This window comes from Camelus dromedarius, chromosome 6 (assembly GCF_036321535.1).
Source record: "Camelus dromedarius isolate mCamDro1 chromosome 6, mCamDro1.pat, whole genome shotgun sequence".
In the NCBI taxonomy this organism is placed as follows: domain Eukaryota; kingdom Metazoa; phylum Chordata; class Mammalia; order Artiodactyla; family Camelidae; genus Camelus; species Camelus dromedarius.
The window spans coordinates 88,539,075-88,556,275 of NC_087441.1; the positions used below are offsets into that span (position 1 = coordinate 88,539,075).

The 17,201-nt window shown below is 33.7% G+C and overlaps 3 long non-coding RNA genes across 5 annotated transcripts in view; 2 read left to right on the forward strand and 1 right to left on the reverse strand.

The window, feature by feature from the left end:
- LOC135321540 (uncharacterized) overlaps positions 1 to 17,201 on the forward strand; it is a 539,910-nt gene that overhangs the window by 63,298 nt on the left and 459,411 nt on the right. The window lies entirely within an intron of this gene.
- Positions 1 to 17,201, reverse strand: part of LOC135321529 (uncharacterized) — a 45,234-nt gene that overhangs the window by 27,090 nt on the left and 943 nt on the right. The window lies entirely within an intron of this gene.
- Positions 118 to 15,236, forward strand: LOC135321528 (uncharacterized). Of its 3 annotated transcripts, none has more exons than XR_010381369.1 (7): positions 120 to 257; positions 1,609 to 1,676; positions 3,635 to 3,839; positions 5,158 to 5,265; positions 7,131 to 7,245; positions 7,626 to 7,688; positions 9,912 to 15,236. It is a non-coding gene; the product is annotated as an uncharacterized LOC135321528 (long non-coding RNA). The 3 variants fall into 3 exon arrangements; XR_010381370.1 differs by having other exon boundaries at positions 123 to 257; positions 3,635 to 3,766; XR_010381371.1 differs by lacking the exon at positions 7,626 to 7,688 and having other exon boundaries at positions 118 to 257.

Genomic DNA, 17,201 nt, shown 5'->3' on the forward strand with positions numbered 1-17,201 from the left:
TTTCTTGTTTTAATTGCATTAATATTATGAAGCAGTTAATAGCATTTTCTTAAAATTATGGTCAAAGGCATAGGCGTTTGATTTACAATGGTATCTGCAAACCACTCTTTTACTGAATTAATTTGTTTGTTTTGCTTGTATTTCCACAATTGTAAATGCTGTGAGTTAAGTGACTGCTTTGCTTCAACTACAGGAGAATGTGAAAACACTCCAGGAGAGAGAGGTTGCATATATCAATGCAGACTCATACACAGAAGGTAAATTTTATTTCAGATTGTCATTAAATAGTATACCAGTATTTAAGTCTATCAACTCCAACTCATAAACTAGGATTATCCTCTTTCTATGAGATGCCTCAATAATACCTCCATTTCTCCATTTTACCAGAGAGAACACTATTATGATTCAAATGAATCAATATGATTCATAACTAAGCTATTGATCCTAATTTCTTTAGAATATCTACCATTTGCCTATCTTGGATTACTACTTAAAACTTTAGTACTTTTGACATTCTTCCTGTGGAGCTATTTTTAAAAGTTGGGGTAAAATATTTCATACAGAAATAGTTCCTGTATGTATTGGACCAACTCTGAAATAATCACCCACTACAGACTTCCTTTTGACCCTGACATGTGGCATGTGCATCTGTAGGCTTTCATCATATTATGGTTATTTCCAGGTAAGTGTCACAGGACACATGTTAGTTACTGACATGCTCTAGTCTAAAGTCTTGATATTGAATTGAATGAATGAATAAAAACATGAACATTATGGCCTTACCACTTCCTTTGCCAAAGACCCCTAGGTACTGCTGCCGTAATGAGCAATGGCCCTTACTGTTACTGCAGGAGCTGCGGCCTTAGCAGCAGAGTCTGCCTCTGCAGTCTCCTATCCCGAGTGTGTGCTGCAGCCTCTCTGGCTCCTGAAGAGTTATTTCCACCTTGTGTTTTAGTTTTAGCCAGACTGTTTGTCTTTCTGTCTATTTATCTACCTACCTATTTATTCTAAAATCTTATTTATTTGTTTTATTGAAGTACATTTGATTTATAATATTAGTTTCAGGTGTACAGCAAAGTTACACAGTTATATACATATACATATACATATACATATACATATACATATACATATACATATACATTTTTAGATTCTTTTCCATTATAGGTTATAATAAGATACTGAATATAATTCCCTGTGCTATACAGTAGGTCCTTGTTTATCTGTTTCATATATAATAGTGTATATCTGTTAATCCTGAACTCCTAACATCTCTCTTCCCTTCCCCCTTTCTCCTTGGGTAACCATAGTTTCTTTTCTATGTCGTGAATCTATTTCTGGTTTGTAAATAAGTTCATTTGTATCATTTTTTTGTTTGTTTACATTCCACATATAAGTGATATAATTTGATATTTGCCTTTCTCTGTCTGACATACTTCACTGAATATGATAATCTGTAGGGTCCACCCTATTTTTAATTCTCCAGGAATGATGCCTTCAATTTGAAATCTGTTATATCTTGTTTATAATTAGAAAATAAAGTTAGAATTAAATACAGGTTTGAAGTCCATTTGGAGGTATTAAAATACTCTCTTATTTATTTTGCAGGCAATTATACCCTCAGAGTTGACTGTACACCTCTTCTTTTCCAGTTGGTATATAAACTGACAAAAGAGGTATGTAAATAGATCTGTCATAATGTTTTCTGATGAGTAGATAAGTCAATAACTTTTGTTTTCTAAATTACTAATATTTAAACTGGTGACAGACATAGCTGATTTGTATAAATAACATCAGCACGAGCTTTAATACACTTCTTATGTGACATAACTATGAGAACAGTAGTGCTAGTCTGTGTTCTAATAATATTTCCTAATAATTGTATACATTTGTTAAAATGTGCAGGGTCTGTTGTTTCATGGGGCAGAGTCTCTTTGATGTAACAGAAAGAATACTGAGCTGGGATGGGGAAGCCTTGGCTGTGAAGATTGCCTTGGCTATTCATTCATTCATTCATTCAGCAAGTATTTATTGTGTGGTTACTATGTATCAGGTCCTATGAAATGAATTCTAGCAGCAACAGTGATAAAAGGACAAGGTTACTGAATCCAAATACTTTGTAATCTAGAGAGGCCACAGACCTGTAAATGAGGACTCATACTTCACTTGAATATTGGATACTATATACAGTGGAGGACAATTGCGGAAGAGAGAAGCTAAGACCCTGGGGTAGCTGGTGAGGTTGGAAAGCATTAGAAGGTGTTTACAGAAGGATTAGTGGTTAGGCTGTAAAATGGAAGGATGTGAAAGTGGGGAGAAGGTTTCTCCTCAGAGGACACAAGAGCTAATAAAGACATGGATGTGTGAAAGAACATTTCCTGACCTCTGGGTAATGCAATATAACCTAAATGTAAGGTGTTGGTGAAAAAGCTGGTAAGAAACGGGGCCTGACACATAGGCCTAAATGTTCATAAATCTGGTGATGGAGAAATTAAAGAATCTTTAACAAGTTTGTACATTATCATTTTTATTCATTAGAAAAATTACTCTGTATCAGTGCAGTGAATAGGTTAAGCTGTAGTAAGTCTAAAAGCAAAATGGAAATAATTCCACATACTTATTTAGCGCACAGGAATTTATAAATACTAGTTATTGATGTAAAAAGTACTCTGAAAATGCTAATGCACTCTGAATCTCTAAAGGTTATGTGATCTACTCTTTGAGAATATGTGTGCTTCATTTAAATAACCCCCCATTATAGAATTTAACTGTAGAAATGTTTCTTTCAAGTAGGTATCACTTAGATGACAGTGGGAAGTATCTGTCACATCTCTGTGGTCCTGTTTCCCAATTGCCCTTCATCTTGCCCTGTCCTTTTCACTGTTAGTGTCTTTAACATCTCATCCCAAGTGAGCATCCTCCCATGCCCATCACAACTCCCACCATACTGGGAAGCTTAGGTCCTTGATCCTTTTATTGAAATGTCCCATAAAAACATCTTATCTAAAAGCACGCTGTAAAGACAGCCCTTGTTGGGGAATCCTTCTCAGGAGATACATTTACACTCTGTCCTACAGAGGAGGCTCCTGCCTTTATAGGAGGGGTAGTAAGAATTTTAGGACCAAGAAGGAGAAGCTTAGGTCTATCCCCTTTGTACATTTATTTAATAAGTATTAAATGTGTAAGTGGTTACCATAATGACAGGATAAATCAAACAGAGATTCTGCTATTAGTGTGTTACCTGTGTAGCCAGGAGAGACTATGATCAAGAATTTTCAAATCCAAGATAGAGATTAAAATCACCAAAGTGAATACAGATAAAAGTGTGGGAAGCAAAAAATAAATATCTTAGTTTATTATTTTACATGTTGGAATTAAACAGCCTGCTTAATGGGAAATTGCAATTTTTTTTCCAATTTTAAAGCCTCTTTTATGTTAATTTGAATTTAATTTGCATGCCACTTGTATTAGATACAATACATTTGTCTTTCAGAGTTTTTGTTTTAGGTAGTTTTTTAACAGTTTAACTGGGAAATTAAAATGTATCTTTAGAAGTTACATTATCAGGATGAACTAATTAATTGTCCAGAAGAGAAGAGTGAGATTTTATAATCTTTTTTGATTTGATTGTCAGTGGAGGAATCAGACATCATTCATCTGGAGAAATGCTGTTGGTTGCTGAGGGCTCAATCCCGAACTGGATGATTTGACTTAGAGACATTTGGCCCATTGGCTTCACCGCCAATTTGTCCATCTCTGAGTGAAGGTGGGAATCCTTCTATTTTCTACAAATGTTCTTTGGTAAACACGTGAGCCTTGTTCCACCTTTGGAGCCTTGTGTAAGTCGGTTTACCTTTCTGCACCTGAATATTCTCATATATAAAATCAGTTTGACCAAGACAATCATTATGAAACTGTGCTCCAGTGCGGTGCCTCAGCATCTGGTGCAAGGTCAGGGTGGTGGACACTGAATAGGCAAAGCTCTAGCTTCCAAACGTGACCTCACCTCTTCCTCAGCTGAGTAGTGTCTATTGTATTTCTTTTATATAGAAGAAGGTTCCACTGCTGTATCCTTCCCCCACCCTTAAAAAATTAAGAAACCACTGGACTAGACCATCTCTAAGGTCCCCACTTAGCTCTAAACTTTTCACTACTATATATATATATATATATATATATATATATATATATATATATATATATATTAAATGAGGTTTACAAGGAGTAGTTGTGGCTGATAATCACAAAAACTGTATTTGAAATCTGAAAGCTTGGGTTCTGCTTCTGATTCAGACCTTTTTAAAAAAATTTCTTACTTTTAGCAAGTCATTTAACTACTTCTTAGCTTCAATTTTCTGCTCTTTGAGGGCACAGAATTAGATTCTTGAAATAGACAGTCTGTATTCTTCAGGTTTCTAGTGTGTTTTAGTAATATTTGTTAGGGGAGCTAGAACAGACAGGGCTTCCACTTCAGCAGTGCAGTTATGTTTTTACCTTTTTAGAATTAGAGATTGAGAAATCATTTCATTTGAAAACAAAATGATTCCATTTATTTTTTATGAAAAGTTTAAAAACCACAAGATTAGATTATAAATTGCCCTTTATTTCTGAAATTTAATATATTTATTTATACAGATTAAGTGGTACAATGAAGACTGCAGTACAGAATTTCTTTCTCTTATAATATAGTGTGTTAGTTTTCTTTGCTTCATGAAGGAGTTGTATGAAGCTTGTTAATAACAACACAGTATATCTTTGATAGAGTTCAACTTTTCTTCTTCTTTTTTCTTTTTTCTTCTTTCTTCTTAGTCTTTCCAAATTAGGATAATTGTGTCTCTGACTTTTTTCCAGTTAAATTTTTAAAATATATTTTAATTTTTTACATTCTACAATCACTTTTGACTTTTGGAATTAATATAAGATAGAGACAGGTAGGCAGACAAAACCAAACACTAAATGATAGTATTTTCTTCTAGGAAGTTAAATTTTGGTTATAATTATTCCAGGGGGAAAAAAAAAACTTCCTAAGACAGTGGAAACTACTGATAACTTTTAAAAACTAAGTCAGTTTATGCGAGTCATGCCTCCTTTCATAAGCATGTCATTATTAACAGGAAGTTTGTTGGCTGTGATTTATTCTGTGTTCCTATTTTACAGGTTTATTTAATGCTTTTGGTGAAAATCATGACAGCCACATAGATTTTAAGGAGATATCCTGTGGGTTATCAGCTTGTTGCAGAGGACCTCTGGCTGAAAGACAGAAATGTAAGTGTGTTAAACATCACAACATTTGGAAGCTATACAGAGAAAAAAATTAGCATCCATTCATGTAAAAAATCATCTGATTAAGGCTTGAATTTTCATCCCTCTGGCAAATAGCAATCTCTTGCTGAGGTTTTACTGAGGTCAGTGTAAAGGTTCAATCATCTATTCTTTTTTACTGTGGAGTAATTTAAGATCTTTGTTATTAATAATGGTTGATTTTCCAGATGAATGTACAATTCATGATAAATGAACTACATCATTCATGATGTGTTTGAAAATGTTAAGCATATAGAAAATATTTTCTGGTAGTCTATATAGAAAATTTGTCTTGCTTAACTTGAATTCCAACTTATTTTCTAGCACTGTGTATATTGATATTAGCAAAATTAAATTTATGATAAAACAATTTTATTAAATACTAAATTTACCTTTTAAACCTAGCTAAAATATTATAGCGTAATTTATAAGCATATTACATTAATAAATCTTAACCATATTTGGTTAGGAAAATGCAGCAGTTTACATTTAATTGGAACCTAATTCTTATATATTCACTAGGGTCATTATCTCTGCATATTTCTAAAATACAGCTTCACAAATACTGCGTATTTTGGGTATGATACTTATTCAATATTCTTTAGTAATGTTGTACTGTGATGTACTCAGTTAATTTAATAGCATAATTAATACATAATTATTACACACACGGGTGTGTGAAGTAGATAATTATTTAATCTTAAAAATTTAGATTTCTTTTATCTTCCCTGATAGTATACCATTACTCTAACCTGGCTTTGTGATAGATTATTTGTTCACATTAAAGTTCTGGTATTAAAGAGGCTGAAGTCTTTGTTTCTCAATTGAGGTTAATTATTGTCGTAAATTTTTTTTTAATTTATTTTTTGCCAGTGGACTAGTGGAAGTTAACCAACTAGACTAACTAGCAATTTTGCTGATATTGATGTTAATTAGCAAAGTGCTGATATTTCGGATTTTTAGCTTGTTGTATATAAACTTCATTGAAGATTTGAGATTGTTCTTAGGCAAAAATATTGGGTGCACATTAATTACACTGGAGAGGCAAAATCTTTGTACAGTCATCTCTCATTATCTGCTGAGGATTGGTTCTGAGACCCCCTCAGATACCAAATCCATGGATGCTCAAGTCCTTATGTAAAATGGCATAGTATTTGCATATAACCTATGCACATCCTCCTGTATACTTTCAATCATCTCTAGGTTACTTGTAATACCTAATACGATGTAATTATTTGTAAATACAATGTAAATGATATGTAAATAGTTGTCAGTGAATAGCAAATTCAAGTTTTGCTTTTGAGAACTTTCTGGGAAAATTTATATATATATATTTATATAATTTTTGACCTATTGTTTATACCTGTGAATGCAGAACCAATGGATACAGGGGGCTGACTGTACCAGCTTTTTGTTGATTCTTAATGTAGATGGAATATTTTCAACATTGTAAGAATCAACTCTGAAGTGATCAGTTTTAAATATTAGAAATTAATTTAAAAGCTTGAATTACCTTCACAAAATCTGTGAGATATTGTATAGTAACTTGGCCCTTCTTTTTCAGTTTGCAAGAAATTTAACTTTAGATTTAGGTGAAGGATAGAGTTCTCTAAGCTGGCTAATGATATAAGGAGAGAGACTTGTGAAGTGTACAGGAATTCCTACAAGTTCAAAGGACTTTAATGACACAATCTCCTCCAAATAAGAACTTAATCCAGAATGTAATTGTTTGAGGAACTAAGTAATTTTACTAGGGCGGCTTGTAATAAAATGTATTATACTTCAGAATATGAAAGTAATTTCCCTCCATAAGAGTTTCTTTTCTTTAGTTTGCTTCAAGGTATTTGATGTTGACGGTGATGGAGTTCTCTCTAGGGTTGAACTGAGAGACACGTGGTTGCACATTTAGAGGTCTGGAAGGACAACTGCACCGATGATACCCTGGTAAAGTCTGATTGTATACATCTTCTTGAATGTAAACTTCCAACAGGAACATAGAGTGAAGAATTTTTTAAAACAGGTTGAGAAAAAGATTTCTTACTACTTCTAGGTTCTATATTATGCTACTCAAAATATTCATAGCCAAAGATGCAAAATTGGGAAGAGAATTTGCCTTAGAAAATTTAATAAGCTGAATGTATTATATTAAAAAAATGAAACCACTGGAAAATTGTCATAAATTTTTAAGGCAAACAAGCAATCTATTTCTGTAATTAAAAAAAGAAAAAAAAAGTTGACCGAAAATACTTTATACTTCAGCTACTGGCTAATAAAAATGATACCTTCTCTATCCTAACTACTGATTTGGGTTTCTGGTTTTAAAGGAATTACATGTGGATGTATCCAACATTGTAGAAGACACATAGAATGCACATGACACCACAAAGGTGAGTCTAGCAGAGACTAATTTATTCTTTTCTAAAAATACATTATATTCTGAATTGCTATACATACCTTACGTATACATACTTGAATCTCTTCTACATCATCCCTGCTAAATGCTTATTTGGACCTGTGGTTACAATACCTCCAAGTTGTCCCTAAGGAAAGCCCATTCCACCTTTAAACAACTCCATTAAGAGTTATTTACATAAAAACATTATATTTTATAAGCTAGGCATTTTATAAAAATTAAGTAGAGACAGCCCTTGACATCTGTAGTTTATAATCTTTACTTCTCCCATTTTAATACATTATGGTAAAACAAAGCTTATATTGAGCAAAAGAAGCCACAGAATAAAAGAACACATTGTACAATTCAATTTATATGAAGTTCTAGAACAGAGACAACTCATGTTAATAATTGTTACAATAGTGATTTTGGAGATGGGTCATTTAACTGGGAAGGACCATAGGATATCTGGGCTGATGGAAATTATTTTTTATCTCAATCTGGGTGGTGTATATAGTTTTAAAATTTTTTTTTTCAATAATATTGGTGAGGGTCTGTTCTAAGTTTTTTAATAGCAGCCAGAATAAGTGTATAATAGCAGAAACAAGCACGTACTTTACAAAGAATAAAGCCTTGAATTTTTTTTAGTTTCACAACATTTATTAAAGATATTATAATAGGTTTGCCTTAATGTCTATGTATCCCTGTGAAACTGAAGATAATCCATATATGTGAGACACATATGAGTTAATTTGACCCTTTGTATTCAAATGTTGACATGTACCAAGTAGCAGATGGTAGGATGTAGACCATAGTGGTCTTATACAGGCTTAGAAAAATAAGTAACTTTTTTTTTTCAATCACAAATCCAGAAGAAATCATCATAGTCTTATTAACTGACACTCAACAGAAATAAATAATAGAAATGAATTTTTCAGGGCTTGATCTTTGTTTGGCAACTCAGATAACCGTCTTCATTTACTTTTCTGCCCAAAACTAAGGTAGCCATTTCTATTTGGTATATATGAAAACAGAAACATAGGAAAGTTTCTGTTAGGAAATACCTTATGTAGAGATACAATTTCCATTGCCTTTTTTCTGGGTGTTTGATAAGTATGGAGGTTATCATCGCTGTCTATTTTTATGTAAGACCGTGTTTCTTCTTATGGCTGTACTTTTGAACATTAAAAAAAAAGATCATTTAGCTGCTCCATCTCCGTGTAACCATAATAATGAAATGGTAAAAATTTAGAATAGAATTTGGACCTTTCAACCAAACCTATTACCCATATTCACTGGTGAATAGACTGTGACAATATTACCCATTATTTTGTACCATTACTTTGGTATTATACTTTTATGGAAGTTGCATCATGAAAGCCAATAATTACCATCATAGTGCTTTAAAATCTTTTCTTATAATACATGGTATTATATATTGAATGAATACATGAATATCATTAATAATAAATATTAAATATCATTAAATAATAAATCATTAGATAATAAAAATATAATTAATAAAAGCTAAGGACATTATTATTCATCTAGGATTGTTAAGGTGATTGTTCAAAACATGAAGTAAGAAGCATTTGGTTATATTTTTGCCTGCCAAGAAATATTGTCTACTGTATATAAATGTAATTTTTGGTACACTTTGACACCAAAAAAAAAAGTACTGCTTTATTCAACTTGTGAAAGTAATGTTAAATTTTATTTTGAGGAAATGTTAATATAGATACTCATTTATTATATATATTTAGTTTTTTTAAATCTCTTAAGAAGTCTAATAATATTGCCAGATGTTTTAAAGAAGATCTTAGAAAATTGTTAGGGTCAAAGGGCATAATCCAGAGAGTTTGGAAAGATGCTTTCAAAGTTAGTAAATAGTCCTTTTTCTCTAACCAGAACCTTTTGTGGGTTCTGTTAGTAAACTTCACCTTGAACCAGAAGATACTGTGAGTTATTTCCCAGGTCTTACTGGAGGAAGAAGATTTTTGGTGATAAATTGCCCACGTTGTGACTGACTACTTCAGAGTTTGGTTACTTTTGAACTTATTCTTGCTGGCCTGCTTTCAGATGAACACATAGCATCTACGTTAAATCATTAGTTTTCTTTCAGACAAATGACCATTGCAAGTTTAATAAAACAGATTTTATTCAAATAATATAAGAAGATGAAGATTTAAGATATTCTTAAATATTGTTTCTCTTTCAGAATGGCCATCTTAACTCTAGAGGAATATCATATCTGGAGTGTGAAAAATGTTCTTGCCAATGAGTTTTTGAATCTACTTTTCCAGGTATGTTTAAGGTAAATGACAGAGACCGAGGGCAGTGGTACCAGTAGTTCTACATCTTTTCCATTATGTAGTAGTTAGACAACTAGACTACAAAACCATATATTGTCAAAAGAACTGCATTAACCTGTACACCACCTGCAGATGGTAAGTTAGAGCGTGCATGCTTCTCAGAGTCACAATGTGCATGATAGGAAAGTAGAGTATAGCTGATAATGTTTATCTTAATAACTCATGATAGAGCAGATTGTAGACACATAGAAAAGAATTTAAAATGTAAAAGCCATTATAATTTGCTATTTTTCTTTACTTTTTTTTTTTTTTTTTAAGACCCTTCCTAACAAGTAAGGCAGTGTGGACAGAGACAAAGATCATAAGTCGGCAGCTGTAAATTTTTCACAAAGTATACAATCTTTCCAGTTAGGAGGTTATTTTAGATGCAAATCTGTTTCTTAATTTTCTTTTATTCTTTCTTTCTTTCTTTTTTTTTTTCTTTTTTTTAATTTAATTCTTTAGAAGGTCCAAAAAAGATTGAAGGAGAAAGGAGGAAAAAAAGCTGTCGGGGTGAACATGAAATCATAAAACTTGCCAGATTTTAACTATTTTCCAGTTAAAGTAGTTCTCTTTGCTCCAATTTAAAGAAACAACTTATAGTTTCCCATTTTTCATAGTTCTTCATAAATATATGTTGATTTAATAGTATTTTACAGGGTGTGAGTAGGGACAGACTGGAAGTTCAAGATTTGTAAATACTGACAGGTATATATAGAATAGATAAACAAGTTTATACTGTATAGCACAGGGAAATATATTCAAAATTTTGTAGTAGCTCATGGGGAAAAATATGAAAACAAATACACATATATTCGTAAAGTACTGAAAAATTGTGCTGTACACCAGAAATTGACACAACATTGTAAACAGACTATAACTCAGTAAAAAAATAAAAACAAGATAAAACTGTTAGAACACTATAAAAAAAGTAGTATTTTAGATTTTTCTTATTTTATTCTCCTTTTCTTATAAAAGCACCCCTATGAAGATCAATAAGGCTTGATATCTTTATATCTATCATGATCCTCCATTGTAAATACAGAGTAACCTGCCTGTGACACAGCTATGTTAGAATAAATGAAAATTGGACTCTTCCTGACAGCTAATAATTAATGTATATTTAAAGCATATGAAATCTGATATGTCTATGATACCCATTTAAATCAATCAGTTGCTCCACTGTCAGTTATCAGCCAGGATCTAAGTTGATGTCTTTATAAAATATAAATACATATAAAAATAATATAAACCTACTATAAACAGAAATGACTTGCTTAGTAATATGAAAATTGAGCAGCTATTTTTATCTCATTTAAAATGATGTCCTCAATTACTTTAAGTTATCATTAATTATATAAACATTTTGACCACTTAAGTTTGTGTCTGAGTCACCTTGCAGCTCTTACATAGCAAAGCATTTTGAACTTTTATATTGCCTTTCCTATTTTCTCATGTTTATCAGGGACTTGCATAGGCACTATTTTTTCTAGGACTCTATAAACAGATGTATGCCTGAGATTTTCTTTTGTGTCTGTGTTTCTAGCATTATATTACTGACAGATTTTTTTGTTGGTTATCAATCTAATTTTTTTTCTTGGTATATATAGTCCTTTCAGCCCTTTCAAATATATATATATGTAGTCAGTTTACAATGTGTCAATTTCTGGTGTATAGCGCAATGCTTCAGTCATACATGAACATACATATATTAATTTTCATACTTTTTCACCATAAGTTACTACAAAACAGTATTGGATATAGTTCCCTGTGCTATACAGTATGAACTTGTTTATAAATTGGGAGTTTGAGATTTGCAGGTACTAAATATTAACATTACATTTTATGATGCTTACTTTATCCCATATTCAGACATGCTTTTAAAACTTAATTTTCACTTAATATATAAGTAATCAGACTTACTCTAAATTGTTTTATTTTCTGTCTGTTTCTAAAATAGAATTAGCTAGTAAATTCAGTGATAAAAGCTTGAATTATACTTTTATTTTATTTGCCAAGATCCCACTCCTGGCTGACCATTTTGGGTATTTAAGTATAAAGTAAGTAAATGTCAGTAGAATTAGGAAACCATTCCTGTGGTAATATTATTTTCAGTCCTTTCAAATAAACTCAGTGCCCAATATTTTGCAGAGGAAGCATTCTAAACATGATCAGGATCTTCTATCTTGTACGTTTGTCAGAAAGCGTCAAATGTTAAACAGTTTGATAAACAGAATAGTGCACCACACTGACCCCTACCTATATCCATGCTCTAATCCTGAAATCTGTGAATATGTTATTTTACATGGCAAAGGGGATTTTGCAGATGTATCAGGTTAAGGACTCTGAGACAGGGAGATTAGCCTGGATTATCTACATGGGCCTAGTCTAACAACAGGAGTCCTTAAAAATTGAAAATCTTTCCCAGCTGTGGTCAGAAAGATAAGACTTTGGAAGAAGGATTAGAAAGCTGTAAAGCTGTTAGCTTTGAAGATAGAGGAAGGGCCATGGGTAAAGAAATGTGGGTGAACTCTAGAAGCTGGAAAAGACAAGGAAATATATTCTTCCTTTGACCTACAGGGCATACAGCCCTGCTGACATCTTGATTTTTAGCCAAATGATACCTGTTCCTGACTTGACCTACAGAACCATAAAATAATAAGTTTGTGTTGCTTTAAGCTGCAAAATTTGTGATAATTTGTTACAGCAGTGATAAAAATAAATATAGGTGAGGTAATCCAACTTTATGGATTGGAGGGCTCAGCATTTTAAAGATGTCAGTTCCCCTTCAACTGATTCAAAGATTTATATGTGCACATCAAAATCCCCAACAGTTAATTGTTGTTACTGTTTTTTTGTAGAACTTGACAAGCTGATTCTAAATACATAGAGAAGCGTGAAGGGCCAACAATAGCCAAGATGATATTAAAGAACAATGTTAAAGGACTTATAAAACAATATTAAGTCTATGTGATAACTACCTAAAGTTAGACATATAGACCAATGGAACAGCATTGAATTAAACCCTGTACCATACATGAACAGTAACTTTAGATAGATTATAAATCTAATATATTTGAAACATAAAGCAAAGCATCTGGGGGAGGGTAAAGCTCAGGTGGAATGTGTGCTTAGCATGCATAAGGTCTTGGGTTCAACTCCCAGTACCTCCATTAAAATAAATAACCTAATCCCCCACCAAAATAAAGCATCAAGAAAATAGTGTAGGAGATATTTTAATGACTTTGAAGTGGCAAAGAGTTCTTAAACCGGACAAAGCATGAAACATAAAAGAAGAGTTTTAAGTTGGACTTCAGTAAAATTAAGAATTATTTTTATCAAGAGATACCATCAAGAAAGTGAAAAGCTAAGCCACACGGTGGGAAAATATATTTGCTATACCTATATCCAACAAAAGACTTGTATCTAGGGCATATAAAGAACAAAAACCAGTGGAGAAAAAGGCAGAACCTCAATATTAAAATATGCAAAATAATTGAACAGGTGCTTCACACACACACAAAAAAATCCACATAAGCTATGAAAAGGGGCTGACCTCTTTAGTAATAATGGAAATACGTACTAAAACCACACTTGGAACACCATTAGACATCCACTAGAATAGTTAGTTGTTAAGTGATATGAAGCATTGGTGAGGGCAACAAGCAATGGGGACTCTTACACATGGCCAGTGGGAATATAAATTCTTACAAATACTTTGGAAATAGGCTTTTTGAATGAAAGTTATATGTGTGTGTGTGTGTGTGTATATGTACACACACACACATACACATACACACACACCCACACCCTATTACCAAGGGTAACCCATATGTGTACCCTTCAGAAACTTCTACATCTGAGCACCAAAGGACATCCAGAAAATTCTCATAATCACTATTTGTTATACCCCCAAATAGAAAATGACCCAAACACTTGTCAACAATAAATACATAACCATAAGTGGTGGCACATGCATACAAGTTGTATACTTTAAAGCAATAAAAAATATACTAGTTTACAGAAAACACTAGTGGATGAATCTTACATAATGTTGAGTGGAAAGTACGGGACCAAAAATTTCAAAAGCAAAAAAACCAATCCATGGTGGCTGAATTTAGGATGGTGAATCCATCAAAGGGGTGCCGTAGTAACTGGGAAGAAACCCAAATTGGAACAGCAATGTCCTGTTTCTTGACTGGATGAAGGTTACATAGATGTGTTTACTTTGTGAAAAATCATTGAGCTGTATACTTAAGATGTGTTCACATTTAAGCATGTATATTATATTTGCATTTTTTTAAAAAAAGTTTGCTTGCAAAAAAAGATATCCAAAGCCCAAGTATTTATCAGTAGGAGAATGGATAAAAGAAATGATAGTATATTCAAACAATGGAATACTACTCAACAATAAAAAAGAATCAACTACTGATACAAGGATGAACCTCAAAAGCCTAATTTATACATTTCATTGTCAGGTAAATTTTAACTCAGAAGGTAAACAAAACTGTAAACAGGCATGTGCCCTGGGGGGAGGGGTGCTGTAGCCTTTGTCTCCTCAGACCTGTGCCATTACTGGCACATCTCGCAAGAAGAGAGGCAGGGATCAGCCACAGCTACCATCTCCTCCTGTGCATAGTGCCTGGGCGGGGGTGGGGCTGAGGCCTGAATCTGCACGTGGGGGCGCCACAACCTCCTAGGCAGGACTGAGACTTGTTTATAGCCCGAGGCAGAGAGGATCTTTCTACCCTGACACCTCAGAGAACTTGTGCTGCCAAGAGAAACAAGGAGCTAAGATTTGGCACAGAGCATAGGTGGGGCTGTTCCGCAGTCTTCCCCGAGCCCACCTACAGACCGCCTACCCAAGGCAGAGCAGGCAGCTGCACAGAGCAGCAGAGTGACCAGCACGAGGAGAGAGCAGGTGGGCAGCCACCCACCTTCCTGGCAGGAACACAGCACCTGACCACGGTGCTGGGACGGGGTGTGATCTGCCCACCTGCCTCCCCCTGATCACAGCATCTGACTGTGGCATCAGGAGGGGGAGTGACCTGCCCGCCCACCGGGTAAGAGCTCAGCTCCTGACCTTGTGTTAGGAGGGGACACAATCTGCTAGCCAACAGCCACTGAGAGCAGCACAGATGAGGGCGCCAACAGAAGGCCTATGAAACAGCAAGCTGAGTTCGCAAAGCAGGGTGACGATACAAAGACTTGTCGATCAAATCATTAAGGGCACACCATCTCCAGGTTAAGTAGGTAACTGATACTCCTTAAGCCACGGTGCCAGAGAGATATGAGCAATGTGAAGAAGCAGAGAAACCACTCCCAATTAAAAGATCATGAGAAATCCCCTGAAAGCATGATCAAGGAAATAGACATTGATGGCCTACTAGATCAAGGTTTCCAAAAAAGAGTGATCAAAGTACTGAAGGAACTAAAAAAAATAGTGTTTAGGGATATAAAATATGTCAAAAATGAAATAGAAACTATAGAGAAGAACCAAGTAGAATTAGTAAACTCATTGTCTGAGATGAGAGCTGACCTAAAGGCTGTGCAAAGCAGACTAGAAAATACAGAAGAACAAGTATGTGATCTAGAAGACAGGACAACAGGAAGCACCCAATCAGAACAGCTGAGAGAAAAACAAATAAAAAACAATGAAAACAATATACGGGACCTATGGGGTAATATAAAGTGTGCCAATCTATGCATAATAGGAGTTCCAGAAGGGGAAAAAAACAAAGGGGATTGAAAAGGTATGGGAGGGACTCATGACTGAAAACTTCCCAAACCTAAAGAAGGAATCATATCCAAGCACAGGAGGCTCAGAGGGTCCCAAACAGGAAGAACCCAAACAGACCCACACCAAGGCACATCCTAATCAAGATAGCCAGAGTCAAGGATAAAGAAATGATCCTAAAGGAAGCAAGAGAAAAACAGAGTGAGTTACAAGGGAACCCCCATAAGGTTTTCAGCTGATTTCTCTACAGTATTTACAACAGCTAAGACATGGAAACGACCTAAAATGTCCATCAACAGATGACTGGATAAAGATGTGGGATATTTATATGATGGGATACTATTCAGCCACAAAAACTGACAACATAACGCCATTTGCAGAGACATGGATGCTCCTGGATAATGTTATTCTAGGTGGAGCAGAACAGAAAGAGAAAGAGGAATACCATATGAGATCACTCATGTGTGGAATCTTAAATATATGCAATGTCTTGTGGTAACTCACAGCAAAAAAAAAAAAAGTGACGAATGTATGTACGTTCATGTATAAATGAAAAATTGTGCTCTACACTGGAATTTGTCATAACATTGTAAAATGACTATTACTCAATAAAAAATGTTTAAAAATAAGTAAAATAAAATATAACCTTTAAAATACTGTATAATGAGAGGTGTGATGTTCTAGTATCTGTTCTAAGAAGTACGTTAGACACACATAAGAATAACCAATGGTCAGAAAGATCACATGTTACCAGCTACCACCCCATGCAAATTAATGGCATTTAGGAGATATTCATATATGTGTGTACATATGTAAAATATGTATTAGTATATATGTAAATCAAATAAAATATTATAATCTAATGTAAAATCATATCAGCAAAAGCACTGTGCTGACATAAGTATCTTGGTGTAAATAGATTACAATTTTTTATTGAGTTGTCATAATGGGAATATTGTGAACCAAGTGGAAGTTGTAAAAAAAAGTCATCCAAAAAAAAAAAAATCCTGACTACATGAAAAGATGCACAGTTACTATAAGGCCTCTCCCCTTATTTACTATCAGTGTGAGAAAGTCTCTTGGAATAAGTTAGGAGAATTAAAAACTCTTAACAAGACACAAAAATGCACTCTCTGTTAAAGAAAATAAACCAAAAGAAAAAACAAATGAATGGACAATTAAGATCCTACAGATAAAAATACCAATTTTTATGGGAAATATAGCCTTAAAAAATGAGATTATATTCTAATTTCACCTTTTGAATAAAGATATACAAAATTTAGCTGAATACCTTCGTATTTTGCACTTACGAAGAAAAAATGTATTTGCAATGAAAAAACAGCCATTATCCTGCCTTTTGAGTATTCTAAAGTTTTAGGTTTGAATATATTTCATCTTAAATGGTCTTAAGCACTATGCA